We start from the raw sequence: 12,591 nt of genomic DNA on the forward strand, positions 1-12,591 counted from the left end.
CTAAACATCCTTATCTTACTGCACCACTTCCTCCTTAGTCTGAAGTCACCCTCATGTGCCGCCAGCGCTATTGCAACAACCCACCTCACTGTTACCTCAACCTGTCTGCCAACTGTTAGCAGAATAGTCTTTTTAAAGCCCGAGGTACATCTTGACGCTTTGCTATTTAAAATGACAAGTGGCGCCCCACGACCTCAGGATCACGCCTTTTTATAGTGTGCCTGTATCTCACTATGCTACACTCTTCACAATCAAAACATGAGACATTCAGTGGTCAGAGGGCCTTCATCTCATTTAGACATTTGGTCCACAAGATGCCTGTTCTGCCTTCCTAAAGGTGAGGGGTTCCAGAAAGGTCAGCCATTTGCGCTGGGTGCAGGGGGAAAGTGGGAGGTCCTTGAGAGAAATGGAGGCTTTCCCATCTCAGGTGTCTGGGTCCTTTGTCTCTATGAACTCAAAGCATGAATTTCATAGGCAGCAACAGGAAGGCATGTTTATAACATTTATTACAGGTTTACAAGTAAGAGTTTAAGAGATCGGAGGCAAGTAGAACTCATGGATAGCAAGAGTAGGTCCCAAGCAAAGGATTGTCACTAATGGTTGTTGTCTGGGGGGTTAGTAAAGCTTTTCAAGGTTGAGGCAGAGGAATGAGCTGGTCTTGCTTTCCAAGCGAGGTCTCTGGCAGGCTTCCTTTTCCCCAGATCTTGGCTGCAGCAAACAATAGTGCCCTCTAGTGTTATGCCTCTGAAATTACCACCCTACCTTATTACACGTCATGATTATTTTGGGCTTCTAGGAAGAGCTTCCTAAGCCTTGGTTATGACTATGCGTGGTCTCCAATCAGTCCTACATATTTCTATCCTTAAGTCTTGTGTAGCCTTCATGGTGCTCTAGAGGTAGGGATTAGTACTGGCTGGCATTACAACCCTGGGCCCTCAGCCTAGAGAACTCTGGTCCCCTAGACTCTGCTAAGTTAATTGGAGTCTTTGAGTCCTAGAAAGAGTATCAGTAGGTGGCTTTCCACAGCAAATTCCAGAAAACAATTTCAGTAAAAACAATGGTTTTACCATGTGGCATACCAAGTTTCTTTTTCTTTTTTTAAGAAATTTTTTTAAGATTTATTTATTATTTATAGGGCATTCTGCCTGCACACCAGATCTCGGTATAGATGGTTGTGAGCCACCATGTGGTTGCTGGGAACTGGACTCAGGACCTCTGGAAGAACAGCGAGTGTTCTTATTCTCTGAACCATCTCTCCAGCCCATACCAGGTTTCTCAAAGGAGGGACAGTCCCAGACTCAGATAATTCATAGTAATATTGCTGGAGGTGAAGGTGAGGAAGTCACACACACACACACACACACACACACACACACACACACAGAAAAAGAGAGAGAGCGAGAGGGAGAGAACACTGCAACCTCTACCCAGTTGAGGTTGTTTCCAGTTTTCTCATCATCATCATCAGAAAAAGAGTTTTTAAATGAAACAAAGTAAGGAGTTAGAAGGAAGTTTGCTTCAGAATGAAAGCGCACACACAGGCAGTACATGAGGTACATGAGGGCTCCTAGAAAGAGTCACCCTGCACAGGATTTTAGAAAGCTTGTGTGGGACAAAATTTAACGGAAGGGGAAGTTATTCATGAGTTAAGGCAGGGAACAATCAGGGAACCCCAGGAATGGGTTGGGGTCTCTTTCATTTCCCCAGCTGGGTGACTGCCCATTTTTGTCCTTATATGGAGATGTCAGATATGTCATGGGAGCCGATGCATGAACAGGCCATTTCACAGGGCCAACCATACAGAGACATCATTCTGATGAAGCAAATGACAGCTGTCATCTGTGTTGAATCTTGGTCAGCTTTGGCTGGTCTTGCTTTCTACTGGTCTCAACACACCTACTCATCATAGGGATCTTCTGTTGGGGTGGTCTTTGCTCTCTTCACCTTGCCAGCCACTTTTCTTGGGAAAGCGTGGTGAAGATGATTGCAGTAGCTCCCAGCACTGTGCCTTTAAGTGGCGCTGTGTCCAAAGACTGACAGATGGAGAAGTCACCAATGATTGTACCTAAAAATCCAGCAGACTGGGGTTTGCTGTCCACAGCTGTGTCACATGCCCAGCCCAGTGACTGACAAGAGAATGGAATCATATGATTGCCTTAGAGCTGTGGTTCCCAAAGTCAGCGTCAGTGAAACTTGTTGGAAATGCAAATTCTCAGGACTTACTGGAATTAGAAACTTTTAGAGAGAGAGACCCAGCACTCTGGATGACTCTGATCTAGCTCAACTTTGAGAACTGCCAGCTTAAGTTAACTGAAAAGTATTTCCTGGTGCTAGGAAGGCTCTAGCCTTCCCTAAATCTCATGATTATCACATACTGAGAAAGATAATTTTGTTTCTGTATTGGTCAGGGAAAGAAAACTGATTAAAGGGAGCAGTTATTAGAGTGGCTTACACGATATAGTAGTTTTCACAGTGGAAAGGCTGAGAACTGGTGCTGAAGGTCAGGATGATTCCTGGAGAGCCACTGGTCTTCAGTCCACAGTGAAAGGCAGTCTGAGTAAAAGCAAGAATTCTCTTTCCATAACTAATTCTTACATGTTAAAGGCTTTGCTGTGCAGTGTGTATGCTGTGGCGTATGCCTGTAATCCCAGCACGCAGGCAGGAGTATCTCTGTTAGTTCGAGGCCAGCCTGGTCGACAAAGCTAGTCCAGGATAGCCAAGATTACACAGAGAAACCCTGTCTCAAAAAACAAAAGAAAAGGGTTTTGTTTGTTTGTTTGTTTTTGTGGCTTGTCCAAGATCAGACCTTCATTTGGATTTTCAGGAAATGAAAAGGTATCCAAGAAAGAATGCCACTTTTTTTTTTCATTAATTTACTTATCTAATCAGGCTGTAAAGCCTGACTGCAGCCCCCTCCCTCCTCTCCACCCATTCCTGCCTTCACACCCCCTTCCCCCACACCCCCTCCTCTTCTCTGAGAAAGGGAGGCAGAAGACCACTTTCTACGGGGTCTGGAAATTAGCATTAATGTTAGCAGTGTCGGGTAGAGACAGGAGGCCTAGCTCCCCCACTCTGTCACCCACAGCACCCAGAGGGACTCGATTAATCTTTCAGAAACTTTAACTCAAGTCAATCAGGGATTTAAGGCTTTGGCCCACGTAAGAATTTCAGGACTAATGAGTATGAAGCAGAGACCAGATTTCATAATAATAACAAATTAACATGGACTTTTGAGTGAGGGTTAAGAGGAAGGGGGAAGCACAGAAGCAACGAAAAACACACCTAAAGGCATGAGCCTGGGATTGTCTGGGGCTTGCCATCACAGTAGTCAAAGAAACCACTTTGGTGGATTTTGAAGTTACCGTCTGAAAGGTCTGCTAAGGAATGTAAATGACGTCTCTGGGGGTTGGGGGCTGACCTGAATACATGGTGGTTAGACATCCTGCGGGTCTCAGGAAACGTGTAGGGAAAGGAATGAGGCTCTGGGAAGCAAGGCCATAGGCATGCACTCCTCCACTGCTATTTAGAGGGATGCGTCTCCGTACAGGATGTCATCTTTATGTTGACATCCTCCACAGCAAATGTCCACTGTGCCGGAATTCCAAGGCTCCAGTCAGACTCCCAGCGGGGGTGGGGGCTCCCTTTCCCACCATATGTCTTTCTAACCTACCTCAGCTGGAGGTAGCCAGATCCAGAATGAACGACAGCACAGACAGGATGAAGACAGCTGGTTACATCTAGCCTAATTACCTAGTCTTACAAATGAGGAAATGTACTTGGGGAAGGAAGTGGTTTGAGACTGAAACCAAAACCTGGACTTCCTTCCTTCTAGACCAAAATTCCTCTCATAACAGGGTACTCACTGCACCAACAGTCCCCTGATCTGAAACTTTAAGACGTGGCTGTTTCAAAGAAATGATAAATGTGTTATGAGACTGGTATGTTTCACTTGACTTAAACATTATAAGTTATAGAGCAGCATGGAACTATCCCGTGGTACCCATGAGTACACACAGCTTTTCTTTTTTTATGCATCAGTTAAAAAGTAAAGCCAACTTAAAAAAAAAAACTAAAAGTTTTAACATTTATTTATTTATTTATTTATTTATTTTGTTTTTTCAAGACAAAAACCCTGTGTCCTGGAGCTCGCTCTGTAGACAAGGCTGGCCTCGAACTCACAGAGATTCACCTGTCTCTGCCTCCCAGGTGCTGGGATTAAAAGCGTGAGCCACCACCACCCAGCCCTTTCATCTTTAGTTTATGATTATGGGCGTTTTGCCTGAATGTATGTATGTGCAGAAGAGGAAGGCATCGATTTTCTGGGATGGTGATGAGCCACCATGTGGGTGATGGGAGTCAAACCCAGGTCCTCTGGAATATCAGCCAGTGCTCTTAGTGGCTGAGCCATTTGTCCAACCTCCTAAAACTAACTATAAATATAAATATAAATATATATTTATTAATATGTAATAATAAATATATATATACTAGGTACTAGAGAGATGGCTCAGTGCTTAAGAGCATGTCCTGCTCTTGCAGACCACCCAAACAACTTTTGCAGGGTCCTACATCTGGTGGCTCACAACTGCCTACAATTCTATCTCCAGAGAATCTGATGCCACTGGCTTCTGAGGGCACCTGCACTCATGTGAGCAGACACACACACACACACACACACACACACACACACACACTCATTCATTCATGCATGGACTCAAAAGCACACACATTCATTTGCACCTGCATTCACAAGCACACACTCACACACAGAGAGAACTTAAAATAATAAAAGAAACATACATGCTGAGTTTTTAAAAAACGACTTTGTAATTTGAGCGGAGTCTAATTGTGCTCTAACGGGATAACATGAGCTGGTTACAAGTCAGAGAGATAGACAGTGTCATGGCTTGGAAAGTTCTCCTATGGCAACAAGGCTGTATTATTTGAAACCTCACAGGTAAAGTAAACAAGCTATGGCGTAAGGTCGCACCACAAGGTGTATTTAAATCCCTTGCCATTTTCTTCTCTTACTTCTGTCTGTCTCTTCCTGGCTGTGGGTGCTGTCCTCAGCTCCTTCTCACAACTGCTTTTCTGTCTCTACGCGAAACTGTCTCTGGACCTCTCTGTGTAGGTATGCCTGACTCTACATGCCTTTTCCTTGTATTTCTTTCTTTTTTTTTTTTTCCATTATTTCTAAGACTCCATGTTAAAGAATTTGAAGGTCTTCGCTGGTGTACTCTTTTCACTTTTCCAGCATCTGTTCCCACCACCACCACCTTTGAGACGGGGTCCTGTTATGTCACCCTAGTGGAATTCACCATGTGGGCCAGGCTGGCTTCAGCCTCACAGCAATCCCCCTACCACTGCTTCCTAAGCGCTGAGAGTGAAAGCACGTGCTACTGCAACATCCGTCTTCCTAGTCCCCTCCCCGGGCGTCCTCTTCTGCCTTTTGCCCCATTTAATATCTCCATGTCTCTGGGCTGGTGAGGTGATGACTCCATAGTTAAGACCACTGGCTGCTCTTCCAGAGAAGATCAGGGTTCGATTCCCAGCATTCACGTGGCTGCTAACAACTATCTGTAACTCCGGTTCCAGGGGCTTGACACTCCCTTCTGGACTGCATGGGCGCTACATGCACCTGGTGCACACTCATACACGGATGAAAACACCCACCGTCATCTAATATAAAAATAAATAATACCTTCAGTCCTTAACTACCCTCTTCTCCCTTCTCTGCTTCCAGTTTCCTGTTTCTTTTCCTTGATTACTAGATATGCAGAGTGAACATTTGTTTAAGCAAATGATTCCAGTACTCACCAGATTACAGTTCTGTGCTTACATATTTTGTTATGCAAACTAAAATAAGCACGTAGAGTATTTGCTTAAAAGACAAAGATAAGTGCAATGGCGCATGTCTGTACAGCCAGCTCTGGAGAACTGAGCAGGGCAGTCTCAAGTTGGAGGCTAACCTGGGCTACATAGTGAGACCTTGTCTCAACAAAACAAGGCAATTAAATTCATTTTTGTCTTTCTGTAGTCGTCAATTGCTAATTTCCTTGTGAGTCGGTGGGGGAGTCATCTTTCCTCTAGTTGATGCTTGTTAAGACATTAGGTTGGCCGGGGGAAGTGGAGCACGCCTTGTAGAGCCTCTACTTTGGAGGCTCAGGCAGAAAGAACGCAGTGAGTTCAAAGTCATCCTCAAAGACCTTGAAATCAGAGGGGCATCTTAGCGTGCGCCCTCCATTCACAGTGTAAACACTGAGATCCGGTCAGACTCCATTGCTCATCCGGGTGAGGTAGCCAGGTTTGGAGTTCCCAGCCTCTTGTTCAGTATTCTCTCTTCTGCACTAACTGCCCCAGTGCCCATACTGTGAAGGAAGAATCTTTGTTTCCCACAGCCAGGGGAGTTATTGCTGCCTTAAGACATTAAGTCTCAGTCTTATTACTTGAGACTAGATCACGGGGTATTGACTGTTGTGTATTCTATGGATGCAATACTTGTCAATAAAAACAAACAAACAAACAAACAAGGCTGATGGCCTATAGCTTAGTCAGGAAATAGGAGGTGGGACATCCAGGAGGCAGAAAGGATTCAGGGATAGAGCCAGGCGCAGGAAATTCATCCCACAGATGTGAAGAGGATGGACACATGGTTCATGAGGACAGATAACCAGCCACATGGCGGAATGTAGATTAGTATAAATGGGTTTCTACATTATAAGCTAGTCAGAGAAGAGCCTACCTATATGGCCTAGGTGTTTGGAAAAAACATTTTGAGTCTCATCAATCTTTAGGGGCAAGAGGATAAACACTGTGTCCTACCACAACTACCGGGGGCTAGAGAGGTGGCTCAGTGGTTGGTGATGGCACTTGCTGCTCTTCCTGAGGCACACGGTTCAGTTCCTAGCACCCACATTGGGTGGCCCACAACCACTTAACCACTTGTAACTCCAGCTCTAGGGGTTCCAACGCAACATTTTGTCCTCCACAGGCACCACACCCATATACACTCTCCCCACACACATACCTACTCACATTCATTATTTTTTAAGTTTTTACATAATAAATTCCCGGAATTCTTTACCTGGCCTACTCCAAAGACAACCAAGACAGTTAGTGACGTTTCTCCTAGTTCCCTTTATAACTTCCTAGCTTGGGTGGTGTCATTGAAGTCCCTCACACCTTCATTTACCATTTCCCCTTCTACTAAGCAGCTTTGGAAATACTGCGTACAAGCCATAGGATCCACTGCCTTGAGAGGCAGTCAGAGAGGCTGTGGGTCACCACGGGGGTGCTGGAACTTGAATCCAGGTCCTCTGCAATAGCAGACAGTGATCTTAGCCACTGAGCCATCCCTCCAACACCCTGAAACTTTTCTTATGCTGGTCATTATATTACGACCCACCCTAATGACTTTGCTTTAATTTAATGGTAGGCCACTTTAGAGCCCTGTCCTTGGTACAAAGGGCTCAACACATCAACTTTGACATATTGGATTGACATATTGTTAGACCATAACAATATTTGACATATTGTTAGACCATAACATTGCCCCAAAGCGGGGCAAAGGAGAACCTCACCCCTTTACTTTCAGGAGTAGAAAGCAGTAGCTATTTTTTTTTTTTTTTTAGGACTGCACAGTAGGGCTTCCCCAAAAGAGAATAAAATATTCACAGGAAGAGAGGAAAGGAGATCTGGACAGCCAGGAAAAATACCCACTATCCCTTCCTGATGGAGATTCTTAAAAAGAAATAGGATTTCTCCCCTCCTCTTAATTTTCAATCGAAACTATCAAGCTTGTGTCCTTCAGCTCTGACTTTTGAATTTGGATATGACCAGTTCCCCAGTTGAAACACTAATGCAACCCTATGTGCCCTTTCCACTCCTTGACCACTCCTTCCTTGGTGATCTTCCTGCTCTCTCCTTTTGGGCCTCTTCTACTCAAAAATCTTTTTTTTTTTTAAGCTGTTCTTCCTTTTCACAGGGTATGAAAATTTGTGCTAAGTTTTCTCTCTTCAGCTCCCTCTCCTTAGCCCCACCTTCTTCTCCCTCGCTGCCCTCCCCTCTTCTCCGTGGATACAGGGGTAAGCTATAGAGATCATGTCCAGTCTATTGTCAGTCCTTCTTTCTGCTCTCATGCCAGGAGGCTACCATGTTCGCCAGCTCTCTGCAACCAAGCTGTGCTTGCAAGGGTTGGCGTGGAACTTCTTAAATGAGAGGGGAAGGAGTTTAGAGCATTAACCTCAAGTGCCTCCTCAACCATGTCATCATCCTAATCAGCCTTCTGAGGGTCAGGGCTTTGGGTCTAACTGATTTCTTGGCATCTCCACCTGAAATCTCCACAATGGCCTCACAGTCAGCAACAACAAAAGAGAACATTATCCCTTCCTTCTCAGAGTTACTCCTCTTGTATCTCTTATGTCGGTGAAAAAACGAGACAGCCCTCCTAATCAAAAAAAAAGAAAATGTTGAGCCTCTCCCAGGCCCTCCTTCTCCACCATCTCTATGGACAATCGTGCACTCAAATCTCGTCAGTTCCACATTCTTAGCACTTCTATTAAGTTCTACAAGTGCATTTTCACCTTTAAAACAGAGGATCTGTTTGTTTGTTTGTTTGTTTGTTGAGACAGGGTCTCTCTGTGTAGCCCTGGCTTTCCTGGAACTCACTATGTAGAAAACCAGACTCATCTTGAACTCACACAGATCCCCCTGCCTCTTCTTCCCAAATGGCTGGGACTAAAGGTGTGTGCCACTCTGTGTGGCAAAACAAAGGACCTTTAACATATAAAACAGGGGAGGTCTAAGTTTCAACCTGACAGTTGAAACAATCTGACTCTTTCCTGTTTGTAATCTCTCTGCCCCATAGCTCACTTTTCAGACCAATAGCGTGCTCTTATATTTGTTTTGTTTTGTCTTTGTTTTTTGAGACAGGGTTTCTTTGTATAGCCTTGACTGTCCTGGACTCACTCTGTATGTAGACCAGGCTGGCCTGGAACCATCAGTCTGCCTGCCTCTGCCTCCTTGACTGCTGGGATTACAGGTGTGCACCACCATGCCCGGCTGCTCTTATATTTTTCATGTATGACAATACTTTTTTATTTTTAAAATGAATTTAGTTAGGGGGATGGAGAGATGACTCAATGGTTAAGAGCATTGGTTGCTCTTGCAGAAAACCTGGGTTCAGTTCCCAGCACCCACATGGCAGCTCACAACCACCTCTGTAGCTCCATTTCCAAGGGATCCCAACCCCCTCTCCTGACCCCTACAGGCATGATGCACACAGACAGTACAGAGGTAAACCTGCAAAGAAAACACCCCTACACACAAAATAAAAATAAATAATACATTCTTCTATCCAATTACGTATGTATTGATTAAGGAATGAGAGTGCCACAGCATGCCTACGGAGAACTGTGTGCAGCCAGTTCTCTCCCCCCCCCCCCCCCTTATTCGGGTTCTAGAAAGCAAAGGAAGGTTACCAGGCTTAAAAAACCAGCAGCTCTGCCACTGAGTCTATTATCCACCTTATCTTTTATTTTTATTGCCTTTTGGAGGCAGGGTCTCATGAAACTTTGCTGGCCTTCAATTCCTGATCCTCCTGTTCCTGCTTCCCACGTGCTGGTATTGCCAGCATGCCCTGCCGCAGTCAGCTTTCAGTCTTTTTAATATTTATTTGTTTGTTTGTGTTTTTTTTTTAAAATAAAAATAAGACTGATGAGGCAGCAAAGACAGCACGGTAGCTGAAAGCACTTACGGCCCTTGCGAAGGACCCAAACTCAGCTCCTAGGAAAGACACCCAGCAGCCCGCAACTGCATGTAAACCAGTTCCAGGACATCTCACATGCTTTACCCCCACCCTCCCATCCACCTCTAAAGGCATCTACATGCATGAAGTACACACATACACACACACACACACACACACACACACACACACACACACGACCATGTACTCCTAGCTTATCGTTACTCCACAACTGAGAGTCTTTAATGAGTTCCTGGGAGCTCTCAGAGCAGAGTGCATAGCATTGTTTCCCACACAGAGCCCTTTGTGATCACCCGACCAGTGCTAGCTGAGGCCCACTCCCCCCCGCCCCCCGCTAGGTGCCAAACCCTGGGCTAAAAACTGGGGATAAAGTCCTTAAACAAAATGAGTAGACCCCACACCCTCCGAGGCCTTCCAGTTCGTGTTGTGATGAGTCACAATGTCGAGGCACGAGGACCAAAACTAGTTCCAGAGGTCAGCTGTGTCACAACTGTTACGGTTTTGCCCTGAAATGCCACTCGCAAGCCCTGGGCCCCTGACCAGTGCCAGCCCCTCCTTTAGGAAGCTGTGGAATCTTTAGGGGGTGAAGTCTAGCTGAGGAAAGTGGCTCAGAGGGGGCGGCCCTTGAGGTCTGTCGCCTCTCCCTGCTCCCAGGTCCTCTCTCTCTGCTCTCTTCTGCCAAGCCATGAGTAAGCAGAGTCCTGTCTGCACACCCCCACGGCCACAGTGCTGCCTGCAGACCTGCCCAATCCACCATGACTGACTGCGTCCTAATGGACTGTGTCCTATGAAACCGTGAGCCAAAACAAAACCTTTGGTCACAGTGAAGAGAGAGAGAGAGAGAAAAAAAAAAGAGTAATACAACAACTTAATCTGGAAAATGACCGAAAGCCTCAAGCTCCCATCTTCCACCTCCACCGCTGATCAACATGTATGACTCCACATACCAGACCATCAAATCTGTCTGAACTGTTCCAGTTAAACTCCACAACCCCTTGGAGTTACTGTTGCTATTGCTAGCCCCACATTCACAGATAAGGAAAAATGAGTCCTGTAAGGGTTAAAGAAATGGTAGAGTTGAGATTTGATGCCAGGCTCATTTGAGACCAGATATCACGTGAACAAGAAGTCTGTGCTTCTTCTTCATCTTTTGTGGTCCAGCTAACACATGCTCTTCCGTGGATATCCTTCACCAAAATGGATCAGCCATTGCCTTATCTGTGAATATGTAGTATTTTCAAAGCACTCTTGTAATCCCCAGAACACTTCTGGTCTGGTGGTCTTTCACTAGGAATCGGTAAGTGTTGTGAAAAAGCAACTGATTGACTTGTATAATCTCAATAGTTTGTGCTGTACTTTGGATTCCAGTGTTGAAGAAAAAGAAGAAAGAGGGAAAAAAGGGAAAAGGCAGAAAAGAATGAGAGAGAAGAGGAAGGAGGGAAAACAAAAGGTGAAGATAATCATGCGTTCACAGATCCTGTATAAGACATCCCAAGTCCTAGCTGCTCCTCTGTGAAAAAGTTAATCTTACCCAACACTGCAAAAGGAATCCTTGCAACAACCTCAGTGACATTCCATGTAAGGTCTACTCAATGAGCACCCATAAAATCCCTTTGGATGCTTCTTGCCTGTGGTCACTTAAATGAGAATGGCCCCTATAGGCTCATATACTTGAATACTTGGTCCTCATTTTGTTTAGGAAGGATTAGGAGGTGTGGCTTTGTTGGAGTAGTCACTGGGGGTGGGCTTTGAGGTTTCACAAGTTCATGCCTTTTCCAGTGTTTCTCTCTGCCTCCCACCTACAGATAAGAATGTAAACTCTCAAGCACCATGCCTACCTGCATGCTGCCTTGATGGTCATGGACTTACCCACTGAAACTCCATGCCCCAATAAACTCTTTTTTTTTTTTTCCTATAAGTAGCCTTGGTCATGGTGTCTTATCATAGCAATAAAAAATAACTTAAGAAATCATTTATTTTGGGCCCTTTTCTCTTCTCTCTTTCCTATCAAGCCTATGTCCATGCTCCTAACACCTCTTTCCTTCATTTGAGGGCATGGAGAAAAGATTAGTCAGAGACAAAAGTGAAATTTCAAAGAAGGAAAACTAAAGTGAAGCCTTATGTCATAAGTAGCAGAAAGCCACCAAGAAATTGAAGAACAGAAAGTGCCTGGAAACACATCCCTTTACCTTCAGAGTACCCATAGGCCTATAGGTTCCCTCCCACCCTTTTTTTTTTTTTCTGTTTTAGGCATCAAAGCACTATAGATAAGCATCAAAGCTTTCAGATTCCAGATTCTCAGCTATGTTTTATACAATGTGAATCTATTGAACAACATTAGAATGGCTGTTTGGATCATGGCCTTTGTTTATCTTCATCAGACATCTACACCACTGGCCAGTTAAGGAGGGGCTGCTGCAAGAACATGAATAGGATTGGACGGCAATGGGCAACCGTAGGGGAATTTTAATCCAGCAGCATGAATACACATCCAAAGACCTAGGCCTACATGATCCGGCTGGAATACGGACAGATCCTTAGAATACACCTCTAATCCCAAACAAGGATGTAATTGAGGGACAGACAAAGTGACAAATCAGGGAAAGATTTGACAGAAAGAGTCAAAGATGGGAGGGTCACAAGGACAGGAAAGAGAGGCTACTTAAGAGCAGTGCAGGGAGAGAGAGTGGAGCTGAGTTCAGCCAAGTTCATGCAGTTCCATGCAGCTCAGTTCCTGCAGTTCAGTTTGTGGAGTTCAGAGGCAGTTTTTCAAAGCAAAGCGTTTCAGTCAGAGAAACCAGATTAAATCAATCTTGGAGAAGAGT

Source organism: Meriones unguiculatus, chromosome 11 (genome assembly GCF_030254825.1).
Source record: "Meriones unguiculatus strain TT.TT164.6M chromosome 11, Bangor_MerUng_6.1, whole genome shotgun sequence".
NCBI classification, from domain to species: Eukaryota; Metazoa; Chordata; class Mammalia; order Rodentia; family Muridae; genus Meriones; species Meriones unguiculatus.